We start from the raw sequence: 14715 nt of genomic DNA on the forward strand, positions 1-14715 counted from the left end.
AATTCAAAAAGACACATGCACCCCAATGTTCACAGCAGCACTATTTACAATAGCCAAGACATGGAAGCAACCTAAATGTCCATCGACAGATGACTGGATAAAGAAGTTGTGGGATATCTATCTATCTAGCTAGCTAGCTATCTAGCTATCTCTAACTATCTATCCCACAACTTCTTTATATATACATATATACACAATGGAATACTACTTAGCCAAAAAAAGAATAAAATAATGCCATTTGCAGCAACATGGATAGACCTAGAGATTGTTATTCTAAGTGAAGTAAGCCAGAAAGAGAAAGAAAAATACCATATGATATCACTCATATGTGGAATCTAAAAAAAAAGAAAAAAAGAGGTCACTAATAAACTCATCTACAAAACAGAAGCAGACATAGTAAACAATCTTATGGTCTTATGGGAAAGGGATAGATTTGGAAGTTTGAGATATGCAAATATTAGCCACTAAACATAAAAATAGATTTAAAAATTTTCTCCTGTATAGCACAGGGAACTATATTCAATATCTTGCAATAAACTTTTATGAAAAAGAATATGAAAATGAATACATGTGTGTACATGCATGACTGGGACATTGTGCTGTACACCAGAAACTGACACATTTTAGCTGACTGTACTTCAATTAGAAAAAACATAAAAATAACATTGCCGACCATATGCCGAGTTCCAAATGAGAAGCTTAGACCACATCTGCTGGCATTCAGGAGCGTGATACGTTAGAAATGTGTGCACCGTGATAGGTAGGAAGTGGATGCATGCTACTCCAGGCTTTGTGAATGTCAAGACTGACGCTACTGCTGAATAGTCACTGCCACAAGGTGAGGAGATCACCTTGCCTCTGGGCATTCTCTGGTGGCTCAGTTTTCCCAGGAGAGTCAATGTGCTAAAGGAGAAAAGGCATGGACTTAGGAGTCAGGTAGTCCTAGCTTTGGGAAGGCCAGCTCTACTGTCACTAGTTGTACGACCTTGGGCAACGCAGTTTAGCTCTCTGAGTCTTAGTTTCCTAATGTGCAAAGCTGGGTAATGAGAATACCTATTTGGGGTGGTGGTGGTGGTGGTGTATGTGGGTGAGGATTGATCTCCTAGCTTCATTCTACCTTTCTAACCTAATCTTCTACAGCAGGAGTCCACTGCTCTGGTCTGGTGGATCTGCTTTCTTTCTCACAAATACCATATGCCCACATACTCGTGATTACCTTCTCTGCTCTTTAATTTTGATGAAGTCCAATTTACCTTTTTCTTTATAGAACCCCCATGAACTGACCCTGCCTGCCTCCCCAGCGTCATTTTCTACACTGCACTCTCACTGGGATGAGCATTATTTCAAACAACTTGACGTTGTGGACACCTAGGTTATTTTCTTCCTTTGAAGTTTTACTTTTGCTGTTTCCTTCCCCTGAAATGCCTGCCTTCCATTTTTCACTTAACCAACTCCTTAGATTATCAGAACAAATTGAGTCTCCTCTGTGAAACAGTCACTGAATGCAACTTCCTCTAATGTTTCTCTTGCTTCCTTCAAACTAGGTCCTTATTCCTTCCTTAAAGCCATCCAGTTGGTTGACTTCTCCCACCACACTTTGTGCCTATCTCTCTCCTAGCACTTGAAATGTATTACAAGAAAGTGATTTGCTTATGAATCTGTCTTCCCCACTAGACTCTGAACTCCTGGAGAACAGGGATCACATCTTATTTTCCCATATATATCCAGTGTTTAATTTCATAAATATTTGTTGGATAGAATTGCTTGAAATACACTGCACTCCAGCCTACTTCTCATTTGAAAGCTCAGCTTAATTTCTACCTCATCTGCAGAATTCTCTCCAACTACTTTCAAACATATACCACTGGTGAGCTAATTTCAGTACCTTCCATCAGTGGTATCTGTACCAATAACATTATTTATTGAGCACCAATTATGTGTCAAGCACTATAGTAGATGCTTCATATATACTTATGAGGTAGGTATCATGGGGTAGATATTATCCCAATTTTGTCAATGAAGAATTTATCAAAGTAACTTATTTAAGGTCATCACAGAACTAGGATTCAACACCAAGTCTGACTCCAAAGCCAGAGCTTTTCCCACACTACACCCTGTGAGACTTCACCCATAATCTCACCTTGGGCAATTATTTTGGTGACATTGGCCAAAGTCTATATCAGAGCATACTAGATTTTCAGAGGTAGAAAGGGACTGCGATCACTGAATTTAACCCCTAATTATCAATTAATGTCTATTAAATATTTTATACCTACAAAATAACCTCTCTCTCTATAATGTACAAAGGGTAATATGCATGTATACCCACTAATCAATTTAAGAAACTGAACATTACCATAATCTCCCTTGTTTTTCCATGCAAAAACTGAAGCCTAGTTTTGGGGGAAGTGAGTCACTCAAGGAGACAGGACTCTGCTGACCGTCCTCCAGTAGCATGGACATGGACGGCACCCCCAGAAAACCTACCAGACTCATGGTGGTGGGGATTTACTCAACCAGAGGGTCGGAGTTTGCCCTGAGGAGAAACCTGAAGCTAGGGTCCTGCCATCTGTCACTTTCTCACTGGTCTCCTAGTGGGAGGGATCTTGGGTTAGAAAGAAACAGAATTAATTAGGAAGCGTGGAACAATATGGCAGCTGTCAAACGTTTTCTACTACAGTTCCCCTCTTTAAACCCAAGCTTTCAGGGCCTACCCACGCCAACCCTCCTTCTGCCTCAAAGCTCTGCTTTGTGGGAAGGAGGGGAGTGCTCTGAAGTCTCAGTGAGGGCCCCTGTGGTGAAGTCTCCTTACACACCCTGGCCCTGGGGCCCCACATTAGAAAATCTGAACAATTTAAACTTTCTCATGTCTAAGCTCTAAGCATTTTACACACCCCTATTCAATTTCCTTTTAATTCCTACCCTTATTCCTCCCTCCTCCTCCTTCTAACTAGTTCCTTATTTCTCCCCCAAGGCCACCGATCCCTGCGGACTCCCACTATGAACCACAGCCAAATCTGATTAATAGCTAACATCTAGAACTGGAAGTCTGTTTTTCTCTGGGTTCCAACTCACTGTGTGGTTTTGTGTGAGCCGGAGGTCTGTAGCCTGTGATTCGTACTTGAGTCAATTTTCCCCTCCCAACCGCAAGGGACCACTTTGAATGATGTGGCAATGATAGTGATCTTATTACAGGTCTCTGCTGCCCACAGGGCCTGAGACCAGCAGCTGGAGAAATGCTGATGGTTCTGCCCTCCCAGGAGCCACCAAGTCTGGGGAACACTAGGTCTTTGTCCCGAGGGTCAGGGAAATCCATTTGCTGCGGATTACAGCTGTGACCGAGGTTCCAGGAAAGTTGAGGGGAAAGATACTGAAAACAGAGCTCTCCAAATGGAGCTTAAAGCCCCAGGGGGAAGTGGGGTGGGCTTTTCCTAATGGCAGAAGAGACCGACGGGAGGTGAGAGGTCTAGTCCTCCCCACAGAGGCTGCTGGTGTTATCGCCCCGGTAGTGGCTCAGGGATGGAGAGTTTGAAAAGGCAGGTGAAGGTCGTTGTTCTTTGCTGTGGCTCTGCCTCTCCTCTGGCTGCTTCTCTGTCCACAGTATTAGTCAGTATTAGCAAAGTGTTCAAGCTCTCTTGACTCAGGGGCTGGAGGGGAGGCCTTCTTACACCCCTAGTTTCTGCAGTAACATAAGTGTCCTGATCTGTACTAATCCGATGATGCCTCTGGCAGCTGAGGTTACTGATACGCTGCAAACAGTCCACATGGATTCAGCTCAAACCTCCTCAAAAAGTTCCCTCTCTCTCCCCAGTTCTCTGCATGCTGTCTCCTTTAGCATCTCTAGAAACTGAAGTAAATAAATCAGGGCTAGCAAAGGCAGAAATGTAAGCGGAGAAGTTAAAGCTGATCACGTAGTCCCAGCAATCAAAATAGAACAATTTCATTGTGAAACAGAACCTAATAAATAAGTAAATTTTTAAGAGAAGCACTGGGGTGCATTTATTTATTTTGCTTTGTACTTTGAAATAATTTTAGACTTACAGAAAAGTTGGGAAAACAGACAAGAGTTCCTAGATACTCTTCACCCAGCTTCCCCTAGTGTTATCATCTTATGAACCACAGTATAATGATCAAAACCAGGAAAGTCACATTGATACACTATTATTAACCAAACTACAGGCCTTATTTGGTTCTTTATCTGGAGCAGGATATCACGTAGCATTTAGTTCTCTCATCTCCTGCAGTCCATGACAGCTTAGTCTGTCCTGTCTTTCATGTCGTTGACATTTTGGATAAGTACTGGTCAATTACTCCGTAGACTGTTTCTCAATTTGAGTTTATTTGCTGTTTTTTCCTCCTGATTAGATTGAGGTTAACCTTTGGAGCAAAAATACCACAGAAGTGACGCTGCCTCCTTCCCAGCACCTCATCTCAAGGGTCATGTGATGTCAACAGGTCTATTATTGATGACATTAACCACAATTACTTGGGAAAGGTCAGAACCCCATAAATTTAAATGCAGAAACTTTTTCTGAAACTTCATTGTTTTCCTTATAATTTATAGAAGACAGACTCTATCAAGTACTTCTTTAAGCTGGTGCCAGTTGGCTTAAGAAGATGGAGAGGAAAAAGACCTATGACCTATGACACAGGGATTCTGTCTTCATTCCTCCCACAAGAACACTGAGGTTCAGAGAGGTCCAATGATTTACGTGAGGCCACGGAGTTTGCAAATGGCAGGTGTAGGATCTGAAACTAGGGCTACAGGTACACACACCTGAGGCAGAATGACTTGTGCTCACTCCAGTCTAGGCCTGTCTGGGCCAGTGAGTTCTTACCAGTTGAACTTGGCTCCTATAGCCTTCTGTCTGACCGGCTGTCCCACAGGCGTTATCTCAAGCCAGGGTCAGCCTACGGCAAAGCTGTCAACTGTACCTCTCCCAGAAGTCACACGTGGAGTACTAACTGGGGCACGTCTAACATCAGTAGGCCTTTCCTGTTCCTAAATTATATTATTTAGATATAAATCTGGTCCTGTTAGTGGTGTTTACAAAATCATTTTCAACCATCTAATAGAAAAGTAATACAAAATGAAAACAATCACACAGTCCTTGGGTGAGAAGGGGTGAAGGAAAAACCTACCTTCGTCCAAAGCCCACGATGTGCTGGGCACAGTTTCAGAAAGGCAGCATGATTTAGAAGAAAAAGAAAGTTCCACATTCAGAGAAAGCTGGTCTGACTCCTGCCTCTGCTCTAGCTGGGAAACTTTAGACGGGTTACTTGAAGTCCATGGGCCTCAGTTTCCTTGTCTGTAAACAGTGCTAATGATATACATTTTTAAGAGTTATTGGGAAAAAGTAAATAATAAAATGCAAGCAAAACACCTAGCTTGATGTGCAGTGCAGAATGGGCATCGAATAATCATCAGCCTCCCTCTGCCTGCTGACTCCTTCTGGCATCATTCTGGAGTATGCTGAGGAAACAGTCTCTCAACACTTTGGGCTTTTACTCCTTTACAATTATTGAACATACTCTTAGTCCAGGCTTGATTATAGGCTTTTCACCAGAGCCCAAAAAGCCCCATTCTCATATCTTAGGAATTCCCTTCCTAAGAAAAGGAAAAAAAGAAAAAAGAAACCTACCTCACCTACAGATGAAGTTGGAGGCAGTGATAACCAGGTAGACTTAACCACGGAGTGTGTGGTGTGTGTATGTGAGGGGCGTGTGCACACGTGTGCACTCATGCACGTATGTGCTGGGGAGAAAGGGGGAAAGCCAGAGACTAGAAGCTTATTGGCATCTGCTGTTTCTAGACTACGTGCCCCACACAACTCCAAGCTCTCCAGTAAGTGCTTTAGAAATGCAGAGAGTGAGTGATCAATGAATGTTGTTCTTGGAGCTATTTTTCATGCAGTGATTGATTTGTCAGTTTGCAAGGTGTCTGGATGAGTACTAAGCTTCCATTATATCGTGAACAGGTTTACATCTTGAGATTTTAGCCTCCTTCCTCCACCCTCTCCTCCCATCTTCTTCGGGATAGTTCCCTCCCCTGGCCCTCTCTGCTTTGGCCCTGATCGCCACGTAAAGGACTCGGCCGTACCTAAGAGGCTTTCTCTTGCTGTTTGTGCCTTGGCAACTTGTCATGGTAGCTGTTTCATAGCTTTGGAATCACAAAGCAGCTCCAGAGTTCCGCTCCCCCCAGGCCCCCACCCCAGCCTAGCTCTGGGGCTTCCTTTCCCTCATTTGTCCCAAATAATAGCTTCTAGTGCTATGAGCATTTCTCTTTAGCAGAAACCTACTGCTTGTCTGTGGTCAGCCTATGACCTACTGACCACCAGTCTTTTGCTTCCTATCGTATTTGGAATGTTCTGTTCTGCTCCATTTGATACCCATATGTTTGCTTTTCTTCTCTTGGCATAACTGCTGGCATTTAGCTTCTTGTATTTCTAAACCATCTTGCTACTGTTTGCAGAAGAAAACTATCTAAATGGGGTAGATCCTCTCAACTTGCCACTCTTTCCAGAAAAGTATACACTTACCCTACTTCTTTTCTCTTATTTGTAAAACTTAGGTAGTGAATTTTGATAGCTAGAAAGGGACTAGAGTGAAAATTGCAAGGAGATAGTAAACACTTTTTTTCTCTTGAGTTGAAATCTAAAGTTGGAATTGTTAAAAAGTGGAATGCCCTGCTTTGTGAAGAAGTGAGTTTCCTGTTGGTGGAGGCATTCAAGCAGAGGGTGAGCAGTGGCAGGTGTGATCATGCAGCGTGGCCTCTAGGGTCTCTTTTAATTCTACTAGTGTGTAACTTCATGAAAAGCCTTTACTGGACACCAGAAATCCAAGGGAAAATTTAAGCTTTTTTGCTTATTTTTAGTACTTCTGTTTATGAACATTCTAAATGCTAATCTTGTTTTTCAAGTGGTAGGACAGCTTCTACCTGGTTTTCATCATTCTACTTACTTACTAATGAAAAGAGCTAATTCTATTAGTGTGACCTCTTGATTCTCATCATCTATTCAAATAAGAAATTACTGTTCTGATTTCATGGATAAGGCAGCCCCAGAGTGGCTAAGTAGAAAAGCTGATCATCTCTTTCAGACATCCAGAACACTGGTTAGCCATGCAACCCAGCCAACATCCATCTTTTCCTTGTTTATTGAACAATTATTATGTGCTTGGTACTGCATGGAATACAACAACATTCAGATACTGACTCTGGAGTTAACAGTTTATAAGAAGAAGTAAGAAAACTACATAAATAAATAGAGCAGGAACTGGCAAACTCTTTCTGTAAAAGGCCAGATTGCAAACAGTTCAGGCTTTGGGGACCACATATGGTCTCTGTTGCATAATCTTATTTGATCCCCCTCCCTCAACCATCCCTAGTTTCCTGACCTCTGAAATATAATAAGTTGTAAAGTAATAACCTATAGTCAATTAAGCTAGTAGTTTCATTTGGGGTGGGCCTTCAAAGGTGGGTTTGATTGGGGCTTTGGAATTGGGGAGGGGCATTGTAGGTGGAAAGACATCATTCCCATTACATGTTGTCTCCCGTTTTCTATTCCCAGAGCAGAGATTTTCAAAGAGTGGTCAGTATCATCCGGGAACTTACTATAAATGCAAATTTTCAGGCCTACAGTGACCCCCAAACTTTAGCATACCTGAGAAATCACCTGGAGAGTTTGTCAAACCAGAGCGCGGGACCCACGTGCAGATCTCCGAAGCTGCTGGCCCAGGGACTGCACTCTGAGAACTGCTGTCACATCTGTACACAGGGCGTGCATGCCCTGCCCTGCACCAGGTTCGTGCTGTCTAGTTCTACTCAGAAAGGTGCTTTGAGCCTCGGGAAGTTGGTGATGGCTTTTTTCCCTCTGGGGCAGGGGCTTTAAATTTTGTTAGGTTCACCCACGGGAGGCAGCTGGTCATTGTGGGGGGCTGTGTGCTGGGAAGGATATTCCCTTCTGAGTTGTGGTTACTGGCACACATTCTGTCTTGTTCCTGATATACATGTGTGTGTTTTTATCACTGTTACAAAATGGTTTCCTCTGCATCTGCATTGTGCCCAGGACTGCCTCCATTGATTAGGCAGAAAAAAAAAAAAAAAAAGAAAAAGAAAAGATAGTGTTTCTATTTTAGCATTTAAATGAAATGACCTCTAAAAACTCAGATCTGGAGCTCAGAGAGACAGCTGAGGAGCGGGTAGAAGGGAAAGACAAGCCAGAGAGAGGACACAGAGGAGGCTGTGGGCAACCAGACACAGGAGTCATTAATCTGGCAGACAATGAATGGTAAAAGGCAATTAGCTTGCCTGGGGTTGGAGCAAGCTGATGTAGTACACAGTATGGCAACTGAGGGTCTAGTGTAAGGGCAGAGTCATTGCTAGGGAGCTCAAAAGGAGGACAAGATAAGGGAGGTGAAAGGTAGGAAAGCCATCTGGGACTAGCAGGAAGGGGAAGGAAAGTGCTCATAGTCTCCATGGATATTCACTGTCCCTGTGGAAGTGTCCAGGTGCAGCTGTACACTTGTCAGGGCTCAACATGCTGCTATTGGAGGATGCCACCTTGAAAAAGATCTAGGTGATTCAATGCACTTGTGCATGCACATGTGCACGCACTGGCACACACACACACACACTCGCCACACACACACAAGAATGCTCTCTTCGTATTACTTTTCATTCACCAGTCTAGCCAGGCAGAAGGGTGGGCTGAGGACAGCCTGGCTGAGTAACAGCAGGACCACATGCCTGAACATCGGCGGAGTTATAATAGACACAGTTCCAAACTTCAGTTTACGGGGCTTCCTTCCACATTTTAAAGCACACTTGTTTTTCCTAGTCACACACCTCATTCACATGCACATTCTCACGTCTGTTCCCACAGGCGTTCTGCAGCCACGCTAATGGAGTCTCATCCGCCTACATACGCTCTCCCGACACACTCATTTATTCCTCACTTGGAGTCATCCTCATATACTAAGCACTACCTCCTGCTTCTAAAAATCACTTCAAATGTCAAAGTTGCATCCATAGCTTCTGTTCCTGCTGTCTGCAGGACCTGCTAGTTTTGTCATTCTTACAAGAAAGGAAAATGTACCAATATTGGCTTGACTGAGTAAAGAGCCCAACCCAAAGCAGATTGTCCTACCGTGGGATGCAGGTTTGTGGCTGTGATGTCCCCGCCTTCAACACCATCCCATTTATCTCTCTTTGTTCCACTCCCTCTCTCTTCCTGCACAACGCTGCAATCACACACATACTCTGGGTTGGAAAAAAATAAAAGGACAGCCTAATTTCCTGATGATTATGTTGTTACCTAGCAACAGCCAATCAGCGGCTGGGCTTTTTGCCTGCAGTATTTCATGCAAATAGTTTGGAGAAATTGCAGGGTAACCCAGGCTGCTTAGTCTGTCTTCTCAGGGGACACATTACAGAATAAAACCAGTCCGAAAGGGGACTGTTGAAGCCAGGCACATGCTCAGAGCAGGTCACATGCCATCTGATCTCTTTCTCGCACCCCCTGTGCCCTGTACCCCCTAACAAAAGCATGCGGGTTCCACAGATACTCAGGGAGGCCAAAAAGTTGAAAAGGGGCTCATGAGCAGCCATCCTTTACCGTAGGTCTCTGTACTGCTAACTGGAGCCCAGAGCAACCTCTGATACTCTGGAAACCCTATTTCTCCGGGAAGTTAGGAATGCTGCCTTCTCAGTAGTTATCTGCAGAGGATGTGAAGGAGGAGCCTCCACAACCCTCCTGTTCAGAAAGGAGCTCAAACCTGGCACTTCTAGCCTGATTTAAGAGCCTCATCTATGCCCACGCTAGTCTGTCTCACGTGGAAAAACCCATTGTTCACAACTGCATACTTTCTGATGCCAACTGGCAAATCCTCATTCAAACAGTTGAACAATGAGAGAAGCCACATCACCCACAGGACCTCTTAAAGAGATCTTTGTTGTTGCTGGTGTTGTTTTTCCAACAAGTACTGAGCATCTGATGTAAAACATAGCCAGGTGTCACACAGACCAACCTTCTGTAAGGCTCAGGGGGCAGTTCACTCAGATCTGAACTGGTATCATAAAAGGTGAACTCGGAAGACAGTGCCCAGGTCTGCCCGCCCCCTGGGGTGGGGGAACTGGGCCAGGCTTCAGACAGTAGGGATCAGGTTTCAGTGGTTTGTTTTGTTGTTGACTCGGTGCTCAGTAATCAGCTGCTGGATAGCTCCTGACTGTTGTCTTAATACTGACTCCAGCCAGCAGTCTTGCAAAGGTGCATTGTTGGTTACACGGTGAACAGATAGAATAGCCCAAGTTACCATCAGGACAGAAACCAACTCAGAATCCTTACCCTACTGACTTGTAGCTTTTACATATTTGTAAGACAAGAGATAATTATACTCCAACCATTATAGGGAGGTGGTGACAGCTCTCCAACCTCTGACATTCACAGTCTCACCACCCAGAGCTGTATTATGGAACCAAAGAAAGGAACTGTCAATCTGCCTTTGTTCAGAAAGGCAGTTAAGGAATCCCACTCATCTAGGGATTTGGAAACTCTATTCCCACCCAGATCCTATGGATTTCAGAAAATTCTTTGAGTCAGGCACTTTTATCCTCATAACCTTGGAATGCATACAATAAGCCCCATTTTATAGAAGAGGAAACTGATGAGTAACTTGGTCAAAGTGGGAAATCTGGGATCAGAAAGCTCATCTTTTTACTCTGAAGCCTGCACTGTGATGTCCAGATCATCTTAGACCATGCCCAAGTCTTTCCAGCAGTAAAAATAAAGGGAAAAAAGGAAACAGCAACAGAAAGCCACCTTTCAAGGTAAAAAACAAAATAAACTTTTTGCATTTAATATACTGCAATATATCTTCAGTGATTCTTACCTCTGGATGCACATTAGAACCACCAGATGATTATGTCAGAAATACTTACACCTCGGCCCCGATCCAGACCAATTAATTAATTAAGAGTTTCTGGGGATAAGGAGGAGGCACTGATTTTTAAAAGCTTCCTGGGCACAACTGCTTTGGAAAATGGTCTGGCAGTTTCTTATAAACCAAACATGTACCTCCCCTCTAACTCAGAAATTTCACCCCTAGGAATTTATTCAAGGAAAATGAAAACATCTGCCTGTAAAAGTGTTATACAAACATGTCTCTAGCAGCTTTATTCATACTAACTAAATACAATCCATACAATGGGATACTACTCAGCAACGGAAAGGAACAAACCATCCATATGGGCGGCAACATGGACGAATCTCAAACATGTTATGCTGCATGAAATAAACCTTACACAAGCATGCAAACCATTTAGTCCCATTTACATGGAGTTCTAGGAAAAGGAAAAGTTAACCTATGGTGGGAAAAATCAGAGTCAGAGTGGTGGTTACCTCTGGAAGTGGGGGGTGGGGGAGGTAACTGGGAAGGGGGCACGAGGGAACCTCTGGGATGATGGTAATGTTCTATATGTTGATGGGGGTTGGTAGTCCATCAATGTATGTCATAGGTATACATAAACATGGTGTACGTATCTGTCAAAGCTTATAGAATAGTGTACTTCAGATCTGCGCATTTCATTGTTTATAATTTTACCCCCAAAAGAAAAAGAAACAAATATTAAGCTCTAGGTAATGATATGCATGTTGAAGTGTTTAGGGGTGAAGCATCTTGATGCCTGCAACTTACTTTGAGATGCATAAAAAAGAAGACGGACTCATGGATGGATAGAGGGATGGATGGTTGGATAGATCTGTGATACAGCAAGTACAGTAAAATGCTAATTGTAGACGCTAGATAAATACATACATACCATATTCACTGTATAATTTTTAAACTTTTCATATGCTAAAATTTTTTCAAAAATAAATAAATTTTGGGGTGGGGGAAGCTCCCCAGGTGATACTCATGAGCAGACATTGGCATAAAAGACAAATTTTAATTGTCTTAGTTGAAAAGTATGGAATGAATAATGCTGTGCCCCTAATCTCCAGAGATGATTGCATTCTCCCCGACCTCCCAACACAGAGAAAAGAAAAAAAATTATCTGAAACCCTAGAACAAATGGGCAAGTTGAAATAAGACTCCCTAGAGTTAGGCTAAATCTTATGGAGACCCTATGGCCTACTTCATACTGGACTTCAACAGGACACATCATTTGATACATGGTCTGATGGGACATTTAAAGCCAGGACAGCTCTGGAAAATCTCGGCAATATGACAGCTATACTTATGTTCTATACTTATGCCCTTAAACCAAGCTCAGCAAGTATGAGAGTAAAGTGCTATTAACTACTCTGTATTTGGCTTAAAAGCTCCCACTTAAGCCTCTGATTCTCCTCCAGGGCTTGCACCTCTAGTCTTCACAGACTGTAATTTTCCCTCCTCCATTTCCCCCGGTGGACCACAAATCCACAGGGATGATGCGGGGTCAGGCATCAGAGAGGGAGAAGCTGGTGTGTGGTGCCCCAGAGGATCTGAATGGAGAGCTGATTTCAAGGGGGTGGGGAAAGAGTGAGGGGAGGAGTACTGGGGGAAATAATGCAGTCAAGTGCAATATGGAGCCCCTGTTCCCCGAGCTGCCCCATTTATTCTGCATAATTGCTTCATTTCCACTGGCAGTGCATCTCAAAATGAATTTCATTACTGGTGCCTTGGATATCATATTGATTACCAGTTTCATCGATTCTTATCTTGCTAATTAGCATATAAATTAGCCATTTGGGGGAGGCATTAGGCAAAATTGAATTTTCTCCTTAATCTTCTTTCAGAAGGTAAATGAAAATGGATGTGGCCTGTTAAGGCCCATGGCCTTCCCATGACACAATCTAAGTGCTGTTCACAGACAAGGAAGCCTCTCATTGGGGAGAGACAAGGCTCATGGAAGCAGCCTTCCTACCCTGTTGGCTGATACTGCTGCTGTCTCAGAACCCCCTCGGAGTTATCAAGAAAATTTGAGGCAATAGCTAGATCTGCCAGCTGAGACCTGTTCCCTTGGAGGAGACACTCTGAACTGATGGACAACAGTTCCCCCTCCCACATACACATGATGCAGTGGCGTTCACTTCCAAGGCTTCTGAGAATGCCATTCTGCTCTTTGGTTCAGTTGTAAAATGAGGGCTCTGCAATCAGATAATCTGGGTTGGACTCTGCCCCCTACCAGTTATGTAATCTGGAGCACTTCAACCTCTCTAAGGCTCAGTGTCCTCATCTGTAAAATGGAGACCGCCATGGCACTGACTTCACTGGTTAGCTGTGAGGATTATGAGACAGAATGTACTTAGAGCGCTGAGCACCATGCCCGGCACACAGGAGAGGTCACGGAACATCAGCATTCTTTAGCAGAGAAGAGTCTTAGGAAATCAGATCCTAGGGTTCTCCAGACAGAGCTGCTCCACTTCAAAGTAAATGTTACTTTAAATCTCAGTTGCTTAATCCCTAGAACAGGTCATGGGTCATTAGTCAGGCCAGTGTGGTCCTTGCTACTCAAGACCTGAGCCTCAGACCAGCAGGATGACATCACCTAGGAGCAGGTTTAAAATGAAGACTCTTGGCCCCCATCCTAGATCAGTGGAATCAGAATCTGCATCGTAACAAGATTGCTGGGTGCTTCATATGCATATTAAAACTTGAGAAACACTGTTTTAAATTAACCCATTATGGACTGAATGTTTGTGTCCCCCCAAAATACATATGTTGAACCCTTACCCCCACAGTGTGATGGTGTTAGGAGGTGGGGCCTTTGGGAGGAAATCAGGATTAGAGGAGGTCATAATGGTGGAGCCCTCATGAATGGGATTAGTGCCCTTATTAGAGCTACCAGAGAGCTTGCTTCATCTGCTCTGCTCTCTGCCATGTGAGGATATAAGAAGTTAGCCGTTTATAACCCAGAGGAGGGCTCTCATCAGAACTGATGATGCTGGCACCCTGATCTCAGACTTTCTGCCTCCAAAACTGTGAGAAATCAGTGTCTTTGTTTATAAGCCACCAGTTGGTGGTATTTTGTTATGGCAGCCCAAGCTAAGACATCCTCTTAATTAATCTCTTGTGGTTTGAGAAGAAAGGGACTTGGAGATTATCTAGTTAAAACCTGCAGCTCAGAAAGGTTAGGTAACTTGCCAAAGTCAGTCCAGGGCAGAGCCCGGACGAGGCTTTTGGTCTCCTGACCCTGAGACTGGTGCAGGTTCAGCCATGCCTCCAGCAGCAAGAGTGCGGCTCCCTTTCCTTGCGGTAGCTCCAGTGCCTCGAGATACAGCCACAGTGGGCTCTGGAAGGGGAGATTCCATTTTGTTTGGAATATTGTGGGTGGGGGGAGGTTTGCATCCTAGTTACTCGGATGACCTCAGCAGAGGATACCGATGTGATGGAGGGAAATACTGATGCGCTTTCTTCTTGCCCTTGACGACCTCTGCACACTCCTGACCTCTGAACTCAGAGTGCTTCAGGTAAGGACACACAAGAACTTGTGACAGTGATGCTCCAGGAGGGTGACTAGGTGGCTAAGGATCTTGGGGACTGGGAGATAGGGTAGGGGGGGCTGTTTTCATTGTATACACTTTTATATCTTTTAAATTATGTTCCCTATGCATGTAAAACATATTCAGAAATTGATTAGTCAACAATAATTTAAAAAAGAATGCCTCAGAGAGATGTGCAGTTAAAAACAGTACCCATCTGGCCCTGCCATTCGATCATCTAGCTCTGCTTACAACT

The 14715-nt window shown here is 43.8% G+C and overlaps 1 protein-coding gene across 4 annotated transcripts in view; it reads right to left on the minus strand.

The window, feature by feature from the left end:
* Positions 1 to 14715, minus strand: part of PHC2 (polyhomeotic homolog 2) — a 97914-nt gene that overhangs the window by 52136 nt on the left and 31063 nt on the right. The window lies entirely within an intron of this gene.

This window comes from Camelus ferus, chromosome 13 (genome assembly GCF_009834535.1).
Source record: "Camelus ferus isolate YT-003-E chromosome 13, BCGSAC_Cfer_1.0, whole genome shotgun sequence".
Taxonomy (NCBI): domain Eukaryota; kingdom Metazoa; phylum Chordata; class Mammalia; order Artiodactyla; family Camelidae; genus Camelus; species Camelus ferus.